The sequence below is a fragment of the Wyeomyia smithii genome, chromosome 3 (genome assembly GCF_029784165.1).
Source record: "Wyeomyia smithii strain HCP4-BCI-WySm-NY-G18 chromosome 3, ASM2978416v1, whole genome shotgun sequence".
In the NCBI taxonomy this organism is placed as follows: Eukaryota; Metazoa; Arthropoda; class Insecta; order Diptera; family Culicidae; genus Wyeomyia; species Wyeomyia smithii.
Window position 1 is genome coordinate 55,747,911 of NC_073696.1, and position 20,468 is coordinate 55,768,378.

At 38.7% G+C, this 20,468-nt stretch overlaps 1 protein-coding gene across 2 annotated transcripts in view; it reads right to left on the bottom strand.

Annotated features, from left to right (window-relative positions):
* LOC129730880 (uncharacterized) overlaps positions 1–20,129 on the bottom strand; it is an 83,468-nt gene extending 63,339 nt beyond the window's left edge. The window contains exons 1-2 of one of the 2 annotated variants that reach the window (XM_055690474.1): positions 19,020–20,129; positions 7,587–7,726 (exon numbers count right to left, since the gene is read on the bottom strand). The gene's annotated coding sequence lies outside the window, so the exon portion shown is untranslated. The remainder of the gene's footprint in view (positions 1–7,586; positions 7,727–19,019) is intronic. The other variant, XM_055690473.1, reaches the window with a different exon arrangement.
* Positions 20,130–20,468: the final 339 nt, after the last annotated feature.

Below are 20,468 nucleotides of genomic sequence, written 5' to 3' on the forward strand. Positions count from 1 at the left end.
TAGCTGTGGCGCACGAGTTCTGTACCGACGTATCTGTTTAGCAGTAACAGATCCGTCTACTACGAGACAGATTGCGGGGCTGCTGAGAAACGGCAGGCTCGGTGCACAATAGTGTTTTTTTCCCGAGTAAATGAATTCATTACTGATTTTTTTACTCGTACTTAAATAGAACAATGCACCTCGAATAGACCTACTACAATGAGTGGAAAATAAAAGCGTTTACCTAGTGAATGTGATTTGCTTTACAAAGGAGCCAAGGGAATAAGTCAATTATCTATGCTGATATATTAATGGCTTCAGTTCCACCAAAGGTGATTTTTTTTCATAACGCTAACACGATAGAAATCGTACTAAAACAGTTTCGCTGTGCTTGCTTGAGTTTATTGATTCACATTAGTTTTGGGTAGCTAAAGAGCTTCCATACTTTGTTATTCGCAGCTATGCCACTTCCATAAATATCAGAGCCACCAATAACTGAAACATGCAACTGTTCCGAACGTGATGCGGTTTAGTCCACAAATCTAAAAGACCATGAACGATAGGTAAACTGGAGTATCGTATCGGTGAGCCAGGAGCAAATATTTTCCTTTGTTATTATTCTGTAAATTTAATCGAAAAATACCCCTCTACTCTCCTACGTGATATGGTAGAGCTACGATGCACAAAATTATTCGATAAATATTGCAGGCTGCTTGCAATTTATTTATTCGGCGAAAACAGCACGATGTTCGATTATTATCAACACAACCTGCTTCAGTTGGCACCACCCTAGCGGACATACGTTCCGTATTTCCCAGTTTGTGTGCTACTTCCTCTAAGACAATCACCGCCCGGTAAATACGTCGATTTACCAAATAGTGCTGAACGATATAACCCTATATAGGCATGCATCCGTTGCGGAAAACTGAATAGATTTAGATACAGTGAGATCCATTTCGCAACACAACTTAGATAACCCGAAAATAGAGCCGATATGTTTCGATAACGAACAATAGCACTCGGCTAGAAAAATGCACAAGATTTGAAATATTCAAATTGCAAAACACCGGCTCCACACAGCAAGAGCACATTGAGGTGTGCACCTTGGTTATGGCATGAACATCATAGATCCAAGGATAAGTGGACTGTTACTATACATTAGCATTATGAGTTCATGTGGATGGTTGTGGAATTTCATATCATAGATAAATTTGTGTGATAGGGAGATGTATTGGACCAATTATGGCTATTGTTAAGGAGTATCGAAATTCATGACACATTTTCGCTTTTAGCATAGCATGTAGAGGCATGGAAATCATATCCATCAGAAAAACATACCTTATAATATTGATGGTATATTCGTCATGAATTTATTAAAATACACTAAGGTCGCTTTTAAGCGGTTTTTTTACGCGGATTCCGGAATTTACGCGTTTTTTTACGCGGATTCCGGAATTTACGCGGTTTTTTTTTACGCGGAATCCGTAATTAACGCAGGTTTTTTTACGTGAATTCCGGAATTTACGCGGTTTTTCTTTACGCGGATTCCGGAATTTGCGCGGTGTTTTTACGCGGTTTTTTTACGCGGCACGTATCCCCCGCGTAAAAAGCGACTTTGGTGTATACCATTTTTCCTGATTGTGTAATTTGTATCAAAGTTGGACCAATGTTAATCATGATTTGAACCAGAAATGTATTTACTTTTAAAACTTCACTTCTCAACCTTTTTACTTTCGAGACTTTCGAGACGTGCTCTGTTTGCCATAATCGGTGTCAAAATATTGCACCTAGAAAACACATCTACACAAATTATAAAGTTTAAAAAAGAGAATCTCTCAATATTTTAGAAATTTGACTTTAATAGTGGACAGCTACATATTTTTGAAGCAAATTGGGGTATGATTCACCTTATTTCTACAGTTGTCACATACAGAAATATTTTAATGAGTACGCTTTAAATAGATTATGGCAATTTTACTGTCGGGATCGTAGTTCCAGTCAACCAAAAAAAAATTATACCAAGGAAAAAATGCGGGTGTCTATTCGGTATTCGATAAACTTAGCAGTAGTCAGATGTGACTTTGTTTGAATGAAATCCGAATATTTCTACCGTTTCTAGCACGAAAATATATACTCTGCTTTGTGGCGCTACACTTACTCTTTTGATACAGCTGAATTTCCTCTGCAATAGCTATACACAAGGTAAGTCCTTATCTTCTCAATAAGTACAGGTCGGTCCCGAATATATATGATTCGATTAAATACGATTTTGGGACGGTAGCCTTTTTACTTTTAATATAAAATATGACTTATCTGAGAGAAGGGAGGGAAGCTGTCCGACGAAGCGTTAAGACCCATATGGAGAATTTTAAAGATTTATACAAAGGGAGAGGGAGTCTAGAATATTTATTTTCACGCTACGTAATTAAGGGACGGTCCCTAATTATTCATAAAACAAAAAAAAATAAAAACAATAAAAAATAAAAAACAAATACAATAAAAAAACTTAATTGGACGAAAGTTTTTTGACTCGCAGAAAGTCTATTTGAAATAAAAATTTAGAAACAACACCAAACCTCAACGATTCATTTCTAAGACATTCGGCATCCATAAATTTTTTCGATATCGAACATTTTAAGCTTTTATCATTGGTCTTAAACGCGAATCTTTACCCGCTTTGGGATACGTATTTTGGAAGTTCGATTCCAAAAGCTAAGTTAATCTTTCAGACCTTTGCCAGGGACATTTGATACATAAGTTGCCGAACGTTTGGAAAAAAATAACGACAGCCCGGATTAAGTCAATTGCTAGCTTGATTTGATTAGGTGAATTTAAACATAACTTACTGCAACTCAAGACAGAACTCTTCCTTTATGCAGGTTTTTTTCCTATCCTTTCCTAGCTTTTCAATTCTTGGCTTTGTCTCTGTCGCCTATAGTTGCTAATAAAGGAAAACTTTATCGCTGCTCTTTTTTTGTTACATACTTATTTCAGTGGCTGCCGTCATTGTTCCTTCGATGAGAAGGAATATCGAGACTATGACTATTTCGGACTGTGCAACAAAAGGTTGCATCGATTGTCTGTCTCTCTATAGGACTGGGTTTTTCTCCACAACAAACACTATTACTATTTGGGCAGATAGTACTCCCAAGAAAGCTCACCGAGCAAGAGACCGTAGATCTTGGATCACCGGGTCGGCTTGCTGCGGGGTAATCGGAGAGGCTTCGCGCGGGAAAGTTGTGCAAGAAACTATTGGATTCCTAGGAGGTTTCGTTTTCCTTAGATAAAAAAAACTGGGAATTCAATTTCTGGTTTTTTAATTGAGTATCTAAGGGGTGTGCGTGTGGGTGTGTGTGGGGTGGGCGCTAGCGGATCAATTTTCTTTTCACGGTACGTACCGGCTACTTCGATGCGATGCTGCGTTGCTGGTTGCGGGGGAGGGGGAAAACTCGTTGCTGTTCTGCGCTGCTCTGGTATGATGACCAAAGTTGCAATGGCGGATGTGTGGTTTGGTGGGAATGCGGATACTTCGGCGTCTTCCTTCCTTGGCGCGATCGATGGGCCACGGACGATACCGTATTGGCTTCACCGAGAAGGGTCCTCTTTTACGGTTAGGGCCGGTCGCCCGAAGGTTAAGCGGGCTCGTCGCTGCCCGGACCTCCTTTACGTTTAGGCGTAGGCGGATTTCACCACCTAGGCCGACTCGTATGAAGTGAGGAAACGACGATCGAATATAAATTCGATTACAATAGCAATGAAGAAAAGGTCCTGAATGGACAAGATTTATTAGCAAGTGGCAACTAAGGCGGTGGGTGGGCTGCTTTGTACCCAAAATACGCAACCCAACAAGTCTACCTCTGTGTCGTCCAACCGAAGATTTCTTTGGGATTTTGAGTTCCTAGGTGTACCAAAAGAACTGAAGAATAACGAACTGTAAATAATTGATTGGTAGAATCAAGTGATGCTTTTGATGAGTCGAAGTAAAGGCAGCTCTTGTTCCGGTATCATAAGATTTATTATTTCTGTTTTCGAAAGGTAAAGGTATCTTCATGAGAAATGAAACAATTTTTCTCTAAATACATATATCTTCTTTCGACTGCAGTAGATAAAATTCCAAAATTCTAGTAGTCACCAGTTATACCCGTTTCTAAGAATAGAAGGATTTTTGCATAGGGAGTTTTCTCGAGAAGACGAAGCTTTTGAAACCTCTCGCTAAACGAAGTTTAAAAAATTGATTAACATTGGTACTCTACTTTTTATGACATGCGATAGTCAGCAATTCGAATGTTGTTCTCAATTTGACCATTGACGGAACTACGCAACGGTTTACCGCGTTGCACGGTAAGCGGTATCACTAAAGATAGTAGGAAAACACTTCATCTTTTACGTTCCCTGCTGTTCTATCTCTTCTATATTCTCCCGCACTTATATCCCTGCGACAACGCAACTTTCAGGGTTCATTTTTTTTGTGTTCTACAAGTCATTACTAGAAAGTCTTTCTATTCAAGCAAAGGTTTTTGGGCTACAATGCTTTATATAAAATGAAGTTAACGCTAATTTTCTCCACCTACGGAAAATACCCAATTTGCAAATCCTAATAAATTTTAAATTTTAAATTTTAAATTTAAATTTTAAATTTTAAATAAATCAAGAAAAGTCGATTAAATTTAAAAGTTTACTATGTTTTTTTTTCAGAACATTCTGAATACACAACTATAGTATTTATTGTCCCGGCGATTAATTTGCGAAATGGCGTCGAAGCAAGAGAAGCAACGCATCAAAATTTTGCTCGCGCGTCGCAAAAATCCGAATTATTCACACGCAAAATTGTTGAATGTGGCCAAATCAACAGTCACCAACGTAATAAAAGTGTTTGGAGAACGTTTGTCGACTGCCAAGAAGGCAGGATCAGTGGGAAATCGGAATCCGAAGGCTGTTAAACCACGCAAACAGTGGCCATCAGTTTCAAGCGAAATCCCAACCTTTTCTTCCGAGACAACGATCGCGAAAACTTTACGTGAAGATGCTGACGAAGTTTGTTTGCGTGGCACAGGGTGCTGTTTGAACATTGAGCTGTCGAATTTTACAAATAAATCCTGTTCCTGTGGTTTGAAGAACAACTCTTTTATCGCGAAAGGTTCCGTCAACAAGGAAATTTATGTGCAGGAGTGTCTGAAAAGTCGTCTCTAGCTTTTGTGACCTGTAGCTTTTGTGCTGTTATGACCGGATTTGGCATCTTGCCATTACAGAAAAAGGCCATGGAGGGGCATGCCGCGAACAACGTCCAGGTGGAGCCAAAAGACATGATCCCTCCCAAAACACCAGAGCCCCACCATATAGAAAAATATTGGGCTATCGTCAAGCGGAACTTCAAGACGACACGAGGATAGTTTTTAACGAGATGCAGTTCAAGGCTAACTGGCGTTCTGCGGCGAACAAAGTGAGATACAAGGCTGTACAAAACTTGGTGAAAGGTGTCAAGGGAAAGTTCCGGCAATTCGCATGCGCATTCGCATGATTTGATTTTTTGATAAAAAAAGACCAATTAACACACACTTTTGTTTGACCAATTTTTGACCGTAACACCCTTTATTCTGTGGGGGGTTACGAAGTATGGCTTTATTGAACCCAATCCTCGTTACTTTTTACTTTGTTAATTACACTAAGGTCACTTTTTACGCGGTTTTAGGCGTTTTTTTTACGCGGCTTTTTTACGCGGATTCCGGAATTTACGGGGGTTTTTTTACGCGGATTCCGGAATTTACGCGGTTTTTTTACGCGGATTCCGAAATTTACGCGGTATTTTTTTTTGCCCGGATTTTGGTTTCCCCTCAACTGGGAATGCAAAATTAACGATGGTTTTTTTTTACGTGGATTCCGGAATTTACGCATTTTTTTTACGCGGCACGTATCCCCCGCGTAGTCAAAAGATCTTAAATCACACGTCAATAACAATAACATAAGCATATTTTCTAAAACCATGTTTGGATGCGAATTCATGAAGAAATAATTCAACTAATTTTTTTTTTAGTTTTGTAAGTTTTTGTTTGTATTTTGATTTTTTTAATCTTACGTAAGATTTTTTCGAATCCCCCCCTCTCCCTAAACCCTTACATAATTTTTGGATGACCCCGAAAGAGAACGATGAACAAATGAAAAGGACGTATTTTTAGTTAAAAGCATCAATAACTTTAAATAAGTTCGAGAAATTTGCGATATCAGCATAGAAAAATATCTGTCTTAAAAGTCTCAAAAATCATCCGAAGACAATTTTGATGTGAAAATAAAAATAAAAAAGTTTGAGCAGAAAAGGTGTTCTTCAATTTAAATCGGTTATTTTCAAAGAAAGGAAAACACTCCATATCAAAAAGTTGCTTGAAAGTATCAGGGTTGCATCATTATAGGGCAATCTTTATCATTATCAAAATAAGCGTTTTATAAAATTTAACAACTTTGTAGAAGAAAATTTTTCTCTGAATATTGCTATCGAGCTCTACATCTAAATTTCATCCTAAATTCAAATTCTGAACCATTGCGGATTGTTACACTATCATTCCTTCCCTGGTCTACCTTAAGGACGCAACCGGCGCTGTTATCGATCTATACAAAACCAGAGGCTACTGAATTTTTTGTACAAATAGCCTTCGAGATAGTTCTTTGTAGGATAAGAGCTACTACAAGAATAGTTACACGAAAGTATCGGCATAGAAATATATGAATATGCCTGATTCAATAAGTCGATCTGGGTATTATAAAAAAAAATTGTTAATTTTTTACTGATTTGACAGTATTTTATATATAGCTAAAAAGTAGAGTTGTGAACTAAAAAGTAGAGTATGATTTCATATTGTATGATTTAAATTATCAAATTCACGCAACGCGCTAAATTGTTCGTTGAGAAGTTTGCTATAAGCCATCGAGAAACTAAACAACTTCCCAGCGACATGCACCAGCTCGCAGCAGCATAGCGCCACCTTCGCCACCGCCGCCGCCCCCACGAAGGTGGGGTTTGTGTAGTTGAGTCACTGACTGTTTTGTTGTTCTCACACAGGACTGCAACGTGATTCGGGCCTATAGGCGCATAGCATAAAGCGTGTCTGCCTGCCGAGTAAAGGTTTGATGACGCGTTTTTACTAGAGCACAAACTAGTTTTTCCTTTTTCAGCTTCAGCAATTCTGTTCCTTCTCAGTTGCGAGTTGTTGTTGTTTTTTTTTCTTTATTTTGTACAAGCGCAGCCGTTTTGCTTGGTCTTGCAGCAAGGCTGTCATTAGGCGTCAGGGTTTAACGTTTCACACAGGTGTGCATTGAAAGTAAGAGAACAATGCGAAAGTACAAACGGTTTAGTATAAAATGCTGAAAACAGTTTAAAATTCAGTTTGGTGCTACCTTTTTTTATTTTATTCGATGTAAACAGATTCATGTCGTCTAAGGGTACATTTGCAATATTTTAGGAAGAATGGTGATCATTGTCTGTATCAACATAATTTAACTATGTTTGTTCCCAGAGTTTTTTTTTAATTTGTAAAAAACAGACACAAAGGTCCCAAACTGAGTATTTATTTTCCCAACAGCCTAGTGTTGATTTTATGCTCTTATACTATACTCACTGAAGGGTGGTATAGGTGAATAAACCAGTTTTCGGACCTCTCAGCAGGACGGTTCAGAGGAATCGAAACAATCGCAGCCAAAACAACGGTGTTGCGTGATGTGGCTGTCGCACGACATTGATTTGGTAGTCATGGTAGAACTGCAATTACACGGAAAAAGTTCTATTAAACCTCGCTTGAACGCGATCCTATGTATGCTAGATATACAATAAATTGCCATTAATTAGTATAATCTAGTCACTAGCAAACTTACGACTAAACCAGTCGGCGAGTCCATTAATTGCTGAACTGAAAAATAAACATTCCGTACTTTTTAAGAGTATTCATTGCCTATAGACTCACTTGACCTTTTAAATCAATTGATTGTAGAAAATATACAGAATAATTAGGTACCTGTTCGATTCGTCAGTATTTTATCGCTTAAGAAAACTGTTAAATACAAGTTATTGGCAGTAATAACAGCATAGTAAAACTTTAAATTTCTTAGCTAACCTGATATACATTGCATTAGTGCAAAATCACATTATAGGTGGGTGATTTCAAGTTGGCGAAAGTTTGCAATGAGTGATTGACTATCAAGTAAAAAGTTCAAACGTGAGCGGCCTAGTTACTGACATAATTGGTTCACGTTGCAATGCTTCGTCCATCGTACCATCACCATTATTATCTCCTGCATTTTTTTTTTGCATCTAAAACATGAAACATTGCAACATTCCGAATGTAATATTTTTTGGCATAGAACAACCTCTCTGTAACCATTGTCAAACGGAATAACATCGCGAAGTAGGTTCTGCAATTGACCTAAACCCATAACATAAACTTGTGCGGTATAAAATACCCACTCGCTTCACGGTTCAGATTCGCGAATGTGTCATTGCAATCGTTTTTGTTCAAATTTCCGCTCGAGAAAAACCACCACAGCGCATCCCACCAAACCCTCTCGTCAACGTCGTTGCGAGCATTTATCCGCTAGGTAACCACAAAGTGAATACCCTACAGTTAATCTTCCTGAAATCCTAGAGGCACTTAACGAGCACCCTCGTCTCGTCAGTCAGTCAGTCTGTCTGAATCGTCTGCCTGATGCTGAAGAAATGCCAAGTGGTGGCATATTGCGAACATCTTACACTCACACCTCATACGGCTGTCTCGCGTGGCGATGCGCTGTTCGCTGGCGAGATTTGGGTGCACAACACGAATGGAATGTTGTTTAAGGTAAAAGAGGAATGTTTTTGTGTTTGCAGAATAATTTTTCTAGACACTTTCAATGGTACCTCTGGTCAGCAGCAACCTGTTACGGGAAAGGCGGCTTAACGAAGAAGTGCCAGTGTTAAATGTATAGTTATATTTTTAGGGAACTGAAACAGAACCAGCTGCTAGTTGCATTACTGTTTTTTTTTCGCTGAACGGGTGCCATGGCCGGCCGCCACTGACTTGGCGGAATTTACCGGGTGGAACGGAATGCAACTCGTTGTTTTTTGTCCATATGGCATTGTCGTGAGGTCAGTGAAACTCGATACTTTTAGAATGAAAAAAATCAGAACACAGTCATTCTTGCTTGTATTGTTTATCTTGATGTTATCAGTTTCATCAATGGAAGCGTTTTTTAACAAAATGCAAAAATAAGTTCACCGCCCATCGCTAGCTGACTAAGTGGCCGTTCACATTCCACATGGACAGACGAATTGTCATTTTAGAACCCCCGTCCTCCCAGAGGACAATCGTGGTGACCTTCCTACCAGCCCAAAAACAAAACGGTCAGGATTCAACTCGAAATACTCGAAAATCATTGCATTAGAACCATTAAACCAAAGCAGAAATGGAGTACATCAGCTGAAACTGGAAACGGAAGTAACCAAAAACCTGCAGAAATTATTGAAAAGCGGACAACAGTAAGCTAAAAGATAATTTTATATAAATCTCAATAAATTTCATAACACCTATGTAAACAAGAAAAGTCTTAGAAATTGTCTAAAGTTACTGAAGCGCTATTAAAAAAAAATTAAGAGTGGGATTTTCGAGATCTTTTGCTAGGCGAAGCAAATTTTCAAGCCAAAATATATGGTGGAGCTCCTAAATCTAAAAAAAAGAGGAAGTTTTTCGTATTGGTTCGACACAACGAGGGGACTAGTTGGACACCACCGATTCGATTGCAGCTGCTATCGAGATATAACACTCCTCAATTAATTTAAATAAGATTCTCTGCATTCTGTTACATATATTGAGGCACTTGCATTATGTCTTTGTAGCAAAGTAAGGAAACTGCTCCATTATTCATCTCATTAAGCCAATATTCACGAAGAATGCACGGATTAAACACCAAATTTTCACGAAATCATTGAACAAATAAACTAAATATGCTTACGTGCTCTTATGGAATCGTTCAGCATTGTATGTTTGGTAAAATTAGCTAAATTAGCTAACAAGCCAGTCGTCATAGGTTCGAATCTCGGCTCGGGAGAGACTGTTAGTAGGATCGTAGCGCTAGCTCCGCAATTGTCCTGTACACTCAACAGTTGGCTGCGAAGTCTGTGTACAATAAACAGAAGGTCGAGTTCCGATACGGAATGTAGCACCAAGGTTCCGCTTTGCTTTGCTTAGCGAAATTTATCCTGAATTTTGTAAAACAAACCATTTTTCACAACGCTTCCATATCCATCTCAAAACTTGAATCACTGCTCAACTATTCATCTCATGACACCCCTATATTCATCACACTGTTAATCATGAATGAATCACATTATCATGAATGAACGTAGCCGCAGCCCATCGTAGTAGGTTACCTAGATATCCGCTGTAGTTGTTTACGTGCAAAATTGGTAACCTAGGTGCTGTAGATTTATGTCAATTGATTCAGTATGATTTTTTCGTATTAACAGAAACTGATTTGGCATCTTTTGGTTTTCTTCAAAGCAGTGAAAACAGATGAAAATACATACAGTTGAAATTTAGGAATTGTAGAAATTCATCTCGTATATTTCTGCTAATTCAAGCTTGTTTTTGAAAATTTGAGGTGAACATTTCAAAGATTGAAGTATTCTTAGTGTAGTGAGTGACTTTGTTTAGTGATTGAAATAAAAAGTGGTCCGCTAGTGATGACACGACCGCATAAATGACGTAGAACTACGTACACTATTAACATTGCATTGAGTGTTTCATTACCCTAGTAACACAACTGGTTTTATCAAAGTTCCATAGCGCTTTTTCGGCTTCATTGAGCGCTATAAAACTTTGATAAAACCAATATTTTTACTTGGGTAATGAGTTATAATGTCTACTAATGAAGGGTTGTGAATTTCATGAACCGGATTCAGCAGCTAGCAGAACGTGCCGAGTTGAAAACCATACACAGCACACACACACACACAAATCATACCATATCATCATACCACACACACATCATACCATATCATACACACATACACACATCACACCATATCATACACACATCATACCATATCATACACACATAGCAAACAAGCGACCAATCAGAGGACGTTATTTTTATTTCAACAAGGCTTGACAATTTTTTAATAGTGCAATAGTTCGTAGATTCAAACAACAGTTTTCTGCATTTGGGCAGATGCGTGTATAATTTTCCAATCGATTGCTGCAAGAATGAAGGAAATCGGTTGAAAACCAACCGACCTATAAGCATTTGAAGAGGAACAAATTTCGTCCCAGTTTTTCAGTTTGCATCCCTGTGTGGTATGCTAAAGTAAAACGTAGTTCTACGTCAAAAAACTTTGGGTGGCTGCTGAACGAGTTCCGTTGTAGCCGTATTGACCAATGCGCGGATTTTGTTTTCTGAGGTAGGTGATTGAATTAAATGAGTTTTCGAGTGCAGATGCCCGACTATAATATCAAATTTAGTACTTTTAAGTGAGTTTTTGAGGATTATACTTTATGATGAATCTAAAGTGAACTAAGAAGAATCCATTCCATGGATTAGCAGATTGGTTCAAGAAGAAAATATGCGTTTTTTCCTGTTTTCAATTGTGTTTTAATGTTGTACGAGATGAATATATGGGTTGAGATGAATAATGGAGCAGTTTCCCTACCAATACGGTTTCTTGGAAGAGCGATCTACCAACGGACCAATTGTTCTCCTTGACAAGTTCAGAAAAGTTAACTGTTTTTAAATTTCAAGGCGACATACGATTCAGTTAAACGCAACGAGCTATGGCCAGTGTTACCAAATTCTCATCTGTACTGGAAGGGTTAAAATCTTTTTTATCTGTTCTTTTTTTCTGTACCTGTTAAATTTATGTTGCTAAGAAGGATCACTTTTGTTCACAGAAAATTACATGCCCATTTTTATGGAATTTGGAATTTGTTTTCAAGTTATCCGAGAAAGGAAGCGGGACTACAGCAAAACCTTGCATGAAAACACGAGTTGGTCGTTCACATTGAGCTTTTGCGAAATGTTTTGTTTCGTTTTCATGTTATACCAAGGGATGCAGATTAAAAAATCACAAGGGTTGTATGCCAAACCCCGACCGCAAGGTTGACGTAGAACTACAAAAAGTTTTTTGGTACATAACTTGTATTGAAGTCAAATTTATAACTTTTCTATCATTTAAAGGTATAATTAAATTAAGAGAAAACATTAACTCTTCAACTAGGCATTTATCATTTATCCTGAAAAGGATAATTTGCCGTTTATTTCAATATCGGATAAGGTGCTGATCACATATTTGCGTTATCACTGACAGTGCGAATAGGTAAATAGGAATGTGATAGAAAACACAGTAAAGAGCTGTTTTAACACTCAATATTAGACAGCACATGTATTTTGAACGCCAGCTTTCCAGAATGTAAGTGTGTTGTCAAAATAAGGCTACTTTTTATTGGATCCATCTACTACTGACGCTGCCCGCTACCGCCCAAAGGTAGCATTTTACTAAAGGAAGTGCCGCTGTGGCGATGCTGATACCCGCTGCAACTGCTATCCATTGCCACAGCTGCTGCTTCTATTCGCTGCACTGTTGCTACTACTGCTAAGGGCTCATTCACAAATTTGTAAGGGTTTAGGGGGAGAGGGGGGTATCCAAATTTCTTACGAATGCTTACGAAGGGAGAGAGGGGGATTCAAGAGAATCGTACGTAAGATTGAAAAATTAAAAAAAAAAAAACAACTAAAAAAAAAGGTTACAAAACTAAGAAAAATAAAATTAGTTGAGTTATTTATCCCTGCGATCTTACCAGTTGAACCTTGGGTAAGCAGTAAATTCGCCGTAGCTGGGCGATTGCGTGCTTTACTTCATTTCCACTTAATTTTGAATTTTGTTTACTTCAACATAGTAACAACTGTATTAACTTGTTTTGTTTTATCCTCTACGAATACGCTATGTGTAAAAATATGTTTTACCTTCGAAAATATTTTTTTTCCCAAAAAAAAACAATCTTACTTAAGATTCGTGGGGGGGAGAGTGGTAATGCAAAATCCTACTAAGGCTTATTATGGGGGAGGGGGGGTCGAAAATTTCGAAAAAAGTTCTTACATAATTAATGGATGACGCCTAAGTGAGGACTGCTGTTGTCGCTGTCTAGAACTAATATTTGCAGTTTCGGCTAAAGCAAGCTCTTATATAGGTCAAATAGTACATTCTGAATAACCAGGTCTATAATTCTTTCGATCGTGCTTAAGAAAGCTATCATATAACGACCGTTATATGAGAGCTCATGTATTTTGAACGCCTGCTTTCCAGAACGTTGGTGTGTTCTCAAAATGAGGCAACTTTTTTTAGGTAATGCATTTACTACTGCCCGCTTTCGCACAGAGACATCATTTCACTAACGGAAGTGCCGCTGCATCAGCTGGCCCTACTATCTACTATCGATGCTGATACCCGCTGAAACTGCTGCGCTATCCATTGCCATGCCACAGCTGTGTCCGCTATCCGCTGCACTGCTGCTGCTGCTAAGGGAGGATTGCTATTGTCACTGTCTAGAACTAATATGAGCAGTTTCGGCTAAAATAGGCTCTTATATAGACCAAATAGCACATTTCAAATTAGGGGCCATCCACATTCCACGTGAACAGATTTTAAACGATTTTGACCACACCCCCCCACTGCCCATATAAATTCTAAAAAAATTGAATGGATCGTGGACATTGGATATTGTCATCGTCGATAACAACCGCAGAGGCATTTGAGCTTTTAAAAAGGGAAGCAGCAAGAATTAGACTTATTATCAACTCTGCCACAACATATTTAACGGCTGGTAGGTAGCCTGGAAATTCATCGAGTCTTGGTACTGAAATTGTGATAGATGGGGGTACTCTAGTGACGTGTAACAACGGTGTTTGCTGACGAATAGCAGCCACAGACAGCACTTTTTGTGGTCACGTAGAGAGCTGAAATCCCGCAGAATGCCTGTCCGCACGATATTCGCTCTCTGTGTTGATCGATGAAGGAGGCCGACCGGTGAGCACTCGGAACGTAAGATTCTGCAATAAGGCGACTGCCTTCTGCAGCAGTCGCATAAACCCCGAGCAGGCTTGTCTTTTCTCCTCAAAAAAAAAAACTACCGTGTGGGAGATTATCTTTCACTACGAAAACAACAGCTCTACCACTGGTGGGCAAAGCAACATACTTGCTTGAAGAGAAGAGTGAATCGTGTGTATCTGAAGAGCAAAAACTGTACTATTTGACAAAAACACCGCGGTGGAATCTGAAATATCTCTCCAGAGAGACAATAAATTGAGATGAACTTTCTCAACCGAAAGGACATTACCCTCAAAAGCTACACAACAGTGTGTCTCTTTGGCATACATAAAATAAGGAGAGTATCTAGGTTGAAAAATGAATTGCGTTGTTTGCTTTGCATCTCGAAACCAGGTTTCTTCCGTTCTCTTGATTTTTGCTCAAATTTCCTTTTCTACATGCCAAACCCTTTGGAGAACTAGACTTTCTCTCACACAGAGTGAGTAATCCACATTTAGGCGTAGAGTATTTCAGTTGCAGAGGTCCTTCTCACTCTTAATCATCGCGTGTTAGGAGTAAGCATTTGTTTGCTCTCTCAGTTCAAAAGGGAAAAGTTTTCGTTAGCTTCTCCTTTACTAGAAGAGAAATTGGCCAAATATCAAAACATTTAACTTCACATTGAAGCCACATCCTTACCGTTTTCGAATTCAATATTATAGGAGGACTCACAACCCACCATGGGTGCGTATTCTGCAGAAAGTTCGATTTTGTACTGTTTTTGCCGCACCCAGAGCGATGAGAACGGTAACGCAATGCTCAGTTGATCGCCGAGCAATTTTTTTTACTTTTCTTGCGTGCGCGGATGAGCAATTTACAAGAGTTTCACTAGGTTTTTGCTCTGTCAAATTAGGAGCGTTTTTTCGTCAGAGAAATTATCACTCTGCGCTCTCTCTACAGCAGATGGTGTGATACACATTGAATGTAAGCTCACAGTTGTTAAGAGGGGAGAAAACTGTTTTCTCTTTAAGACGAAGATGAGCAAAACAAAGCCTGCTCGAAACTGAAAAAAAAATCCAGCCGCCCGTCATGCATGTTTGCTTTTTGAATGCTATCGACAGAGTCTGACACAGTCATTTTCAATTGACAATTATCAGGTTATAGTGGTGCTGTGACATATCGTTTTCAATTGACAACATTTGTTTCATTTTCGAGCACTCTGTGAGTCAAATGAAAACTACTCGCACTCTTTTGCTTTGATTTTGACAGCTGAAGGGCTCGAAAAGGAAAGAAATCTCGCGTCACTTTTCAAAAAGACCTAAGTAACAATGAGAGACTCTCTCCGCTCTCGCTTTATCTCGATAACTAATATATTTAACTACAGTGTCATTATAAAAGTTTCCAACGATTTCTTGCCAAAAAAACGAAATATTATAATAATTCTTAGCTTACTATGGAAAAAGTATCATGACAAATGTGAAAATAACTTAGTTATTGATCAAAGAGAAAGTAAACAAAGAGAGTCTCTCAATGTTACTTAGGTCTTATTGAAAAGTGACGCGAGAAATGAATTTCAATTGAAAGCGAAGATTAAAAGCGTCACTTCACCTGACGATTCTCAATTGAAAATGACAATGAATGCATATACTGAATGGCTTACATACGTACTTCACGTATGTGGAGGGAAGAGGAAAAAAAATAATCGTGGCTCGATGACGAGCAGAATGAGCGGGCGAGTTGTCTTGGTTAAAGAGCATTTTTCTGCCATATGCGCGCATATCAGACCTAGAATCAGGAGTGTAGGGTTGGATCCATGTTACATCTATTGTCACGAAACACAGCTGAAGTTCTCACCTATTGGGAGTAATGCTAGACTGCCCCTGTTTGCATGGTTGACGTAACAACCAACACCATCATTTTGAGAAAACCGCATTTTTGTTATTTTAACCCAAATAATCATATTGAAAGGCAATTTTAACAAAATGGTCATTCAATTTTATTAAGATTGATGTTAGAATGAAGGCCTCATGGATTATACGTGTAACTTGATCCACAAAAACCATTACGCCAGCTTATGCGAATAAACATGCACTTTGCTCGCAAATTGTTCGCATAGCTTGGCGTAAAAACCCGGCCGCTACCTACTCTGCAACGCAGTCGATTCAGCATTAATAATCGTGAATTGGTCAAACGTCAATTCCCGTCCACCGGTAGTTTCAATGACACACACAAATACACACATACATAAATACACATACATATACGTGCAAACGCATATACATACACAACCAAAGACTCACATATACGCTAAGGTATATGACAAAATTAAACCTTGACGGCATCGAATTGTTTACCTAATGATACGATTTTATCATAAACAATCACATCTTGTATGGAGTGACGCCAGTTTTGCAACCAGCTGGCAGTTACGCCAAAACGTTCTCCCAATGTTTCCCAAAAGTTTCTGAACAAAACAGTGTTTTTTCGTTTGCAGAGTATGTATCTTAGAACAAGGAAATTGAATCAACAAAAAAGTGCATTCTGGTCATGTTGGCTCTTACGTCAACTATGTTAACTATTCTGCGTCGAAAGTTTGAAATGTTGGTCGTTTTGATCAATTGTTATGAAATGCGGTACCCATTGCGCCCACAGCTCCCTTATGTGTAAACATTCATGAATGGTATGACCAATGCATCCCTCTGAAATTGCTATGGTCTTAACTAGCTTCCTCTTTCGCTATCGTTTAGCACGATTGCATGATTTTTTGAATATTTTCCGGCGTAACTGTTTCATCTAGCTTTCCTGAGCGAGGTGCAATGATTGCAGAGGTACGGACACGACGAAATTGAACAAACCAATACTTTACGGTTGAATTAGCTGAAGGAGATGTTCCATAACACTTATCAATCTCCAGTTTGACTTGAACAGCAATGCTTGATCATAACAGGAAGATCAATTTTTTTCATGGTAACCGAAATATTATGACAGAAATAACTTAAGAACGAGTTAATAACCTTTCACGAAATTTTGACTGCATTCTAGCTAAGGCTAGGACAATCGAGCAATCTCAAAGCTTTCTGATTCGCAACACCAGGCCAAAAACTTTTCCACCAGGTCAAAGCTTGTATAGCAAACATCATTTCATTCATCTTGAATCATCTATTTAAATAAAAATATTTTTTTATTACCATATTTTTAAAACTTTTCTTTTGAATCATTGACGCCGGAATTGATTTCTTGTCTTCTATGATAATTAAACTTTTGCCAATTTCTATGCACAAAATCAGCGAACTATTTAAGGTGCTCATTATACCCCCAATATCCCAAAATTAAAAACAGTTATTCCAGTTGATAACTGTAATCGTCATTCATTCGTTCTACCGCATACTGGATGACAACCAAAATAGTTACGCATCCAAATTGTTTTTGTAATAACAACATCGTCAGGAAAAATACGTCCTCACTGGATAGTTATTTTACTGAAAGACGTCCTAAAGTTGAAAAAAAAGAGACTGAAAAGTTGTGTGAACAGACAGGAAACTTTGACCAACAAACTCGAGCACAAAGAAATTACTTTATGTGAATAAGTACACTTGGAAGCACCTGGGTACTTCGGCGAACGACTTGCCAGCTCTTGTCGTACACACTTTCGGCTGTACTGTAAGTAGAGTCTCGTGCCACTTGCCGAGCAGATTAGTGTGGTGCAAATTCATATTCTTTCGTAGCAGCTTCAGCGTCTTGGGCGTATGGAAAATATCAATGTAAAAGTCTTAGCATCTGTTTTTACGCAAGAAATCATTCGTTACCCTGCCCATCATGAACCAGCCTAATGGCAAGCGTAAAACTAAACTAAAGATACGCACATCAACAAGCAGCCAGCCTGCAATGCACTAAGTACCGTGGGGGTACCTATCGAGAATATGTTAAATCATCGTCGTTATACCATGGCCCGGTAACTGACCGTAATAGTAGTTATTAAACGATCTAAGGCCTATCCAGGGTCGAGCCCGCATTTCATGGCACGCGATTATTCGTAAAGGTGAGCCATTTCCATTGGCAATGCGGCGCAAAAGGTGTGATCACTTTTAAAGTCACACAGAACGCTACTGGAGAAAGCTCTGCTCAATCTTCAAATTTATGGTTATCGCCGGTTTTATTCTCCTGTAATAATTCACAGTACAATAAATAGCATGACGAAATATTATGCCGAACGAAAATACTCTGCAGCATGCTTTCTGGATTTTATGAGTCTTTCTAGAAACTCTGCAATGAGATGTATTACTGATATTAGATTTAACTACAACGAGAAATAGTGCATCATTTAGAATGTGTCACAAGCGGCGTTGCCAGGGCGATTGCGTCGATTTCTAGAAAAATCAAAACGAAAATTTGGTAGCCATTTCCTGGGACAAAAGGTTATTTTTTCAAACAAAATTCTTGAAGTACGTAACATTCAAAATGACAAAACTGCGAAGTTTTTGGCAAGATTTGAAGTGATGACCTTTTTGCGAAATAAAGAAAATCTGAAGTGACATTTTCAAAAATCTGTACAATCCAAAAAAAAACTTTCGATTTTTCTAACGCCTATAAATTTCATGCAAAAGGTGCGAAAATAAAAATTCATACACAATCGAAGAAAAATCATTTCAATGAACGCAACAGTGCCTAATAATGATTCTTTTTTATTAAACTAACCAAAGAAAAGATTCTTATTTCAAAGAATTCCAAGCATAAAACAGTTCGAAGTTTGAATGAAAACGGTGTATCACGTTGATATCTTGTCTAAAATGAATTAGTCATGGTTTCTTTCATCTGCTGTTAAAATGATTATGGTGGAGAAAATAATCGTTTAATAATTAGATAAAGGGTAGTAATTTGTGCCTTTTATTATAAAATCCATTAAACAATAGACAAATTTGATAAAAAGTTATTGTCTAAATACACCAAGTAAAAAATACTAATTAAGTTTTCTCTATTATTGAACAAAATTTCATAAAATTTTGCTTACTTTTATCTCGTACGATTCCCGGTTGTTCATCCCTTCGCATACGTGTTATGTTTGCGCAGAAATCGTCGTTTCCAGCGTTGAAGTTACTCTCCGTACATACACGATCAGACAAAAGCATTGATGCCCACGGTGCAGGTTTAACTTGAGGTCTACAACAGTCTTGTTATTTGAATCTCCATCGTCCTCAACAAGGCACGGTACCAGCGAATGAAGCACATTTATTCACTTTTGCGCTGTAGACGGGAACCATCCAACCAAGACCACTAACTGACCCGGCCCGATCATACGCGGCTGTATGTAAGATCACTGCACTGCACTCGTAGGCTGCTGCTGCTGCTGCTGTTGCATTCTCGTTTCCGAGTGAACCATGCACTCTAGACGATCCCGTACGGATTGCATAAAACTAAACCACAAGCAAACTCTACTGCTCGTGCGTATCCAGAAAATTCAAAATGAGTAAATACCGCTTCTGTCCTCATACTTTCGGTTGATTTTAGGCAATTTTGTTCCAACCGTCTATTTTTTCATTCACGATCATTTGAAAGTCTCGCAAACAAACACTTTCCGTTAACCTCTAGACGCCAACAAAAAAAAACACTCAACCAGACACTTTCACACTGCGAAAAATAACAGCGATCTTTGTTCTGTTACACGCTGCAGAAATTACACAAGCGATCGCAACTTCCAACTGTTTTCTTGCAAACAACAGTGCACACAAATTGCGTTATCGATTCTCAATCAGTGAGCAATAAAAAAGCAAAAATCAACACCCACGACAATAGACACTTTCCCAATAACCATAGGAGGAGAGCCTCGACGAAGCCCGACACGACGCGGAGACACCTCTTACACGGTTCCGCACAAAACTTCGAATGAAATCGTAAATTCAGTTTCTTCTTTTCCCTGGCCTGCATTCCACAGCAATAGGGCGCTTTCTGTTTGGTTCGCTCGCTCCTACTGCTACATGTACGCGTGTAACCGGACCACAGCAGTGGCAGCTCTGGTGTTTGTACAATCGATCGCCGACTTTACTTACTCAGGTGTTTATATCGTTATTATGCTTGCCAACACGCTCACCTGGAGAGTCCGTATGCATACAGTGTGGCAGCAGAAGCAGCAGCAACACGACGAAAGTTTCGGGCAGGTTCCCGCAAGAAACTTGGAAAGCCTACAACGGCTGTCATTCAAGTTTAACGGTACACGCTCGTAAATAATAACTCATGAACTAAGCAACTCTGACTCAGTTTAGAACGATGTTCGTAGACGTCAAAAAATGAGTAGAAGTCCTTTTTGATTTTGAGTAACTTTGACTCACTTTTTGGGTTCCCTTCATATAACTTCTTTCTGAGTAACGTCGCATATAACGACGTCCATTTTGAAAGATGATTACGATGTGCTTCAGTTTGTGACATATGTTTTTTAATTGTGTGCGCCTCAGAAGGCATTATA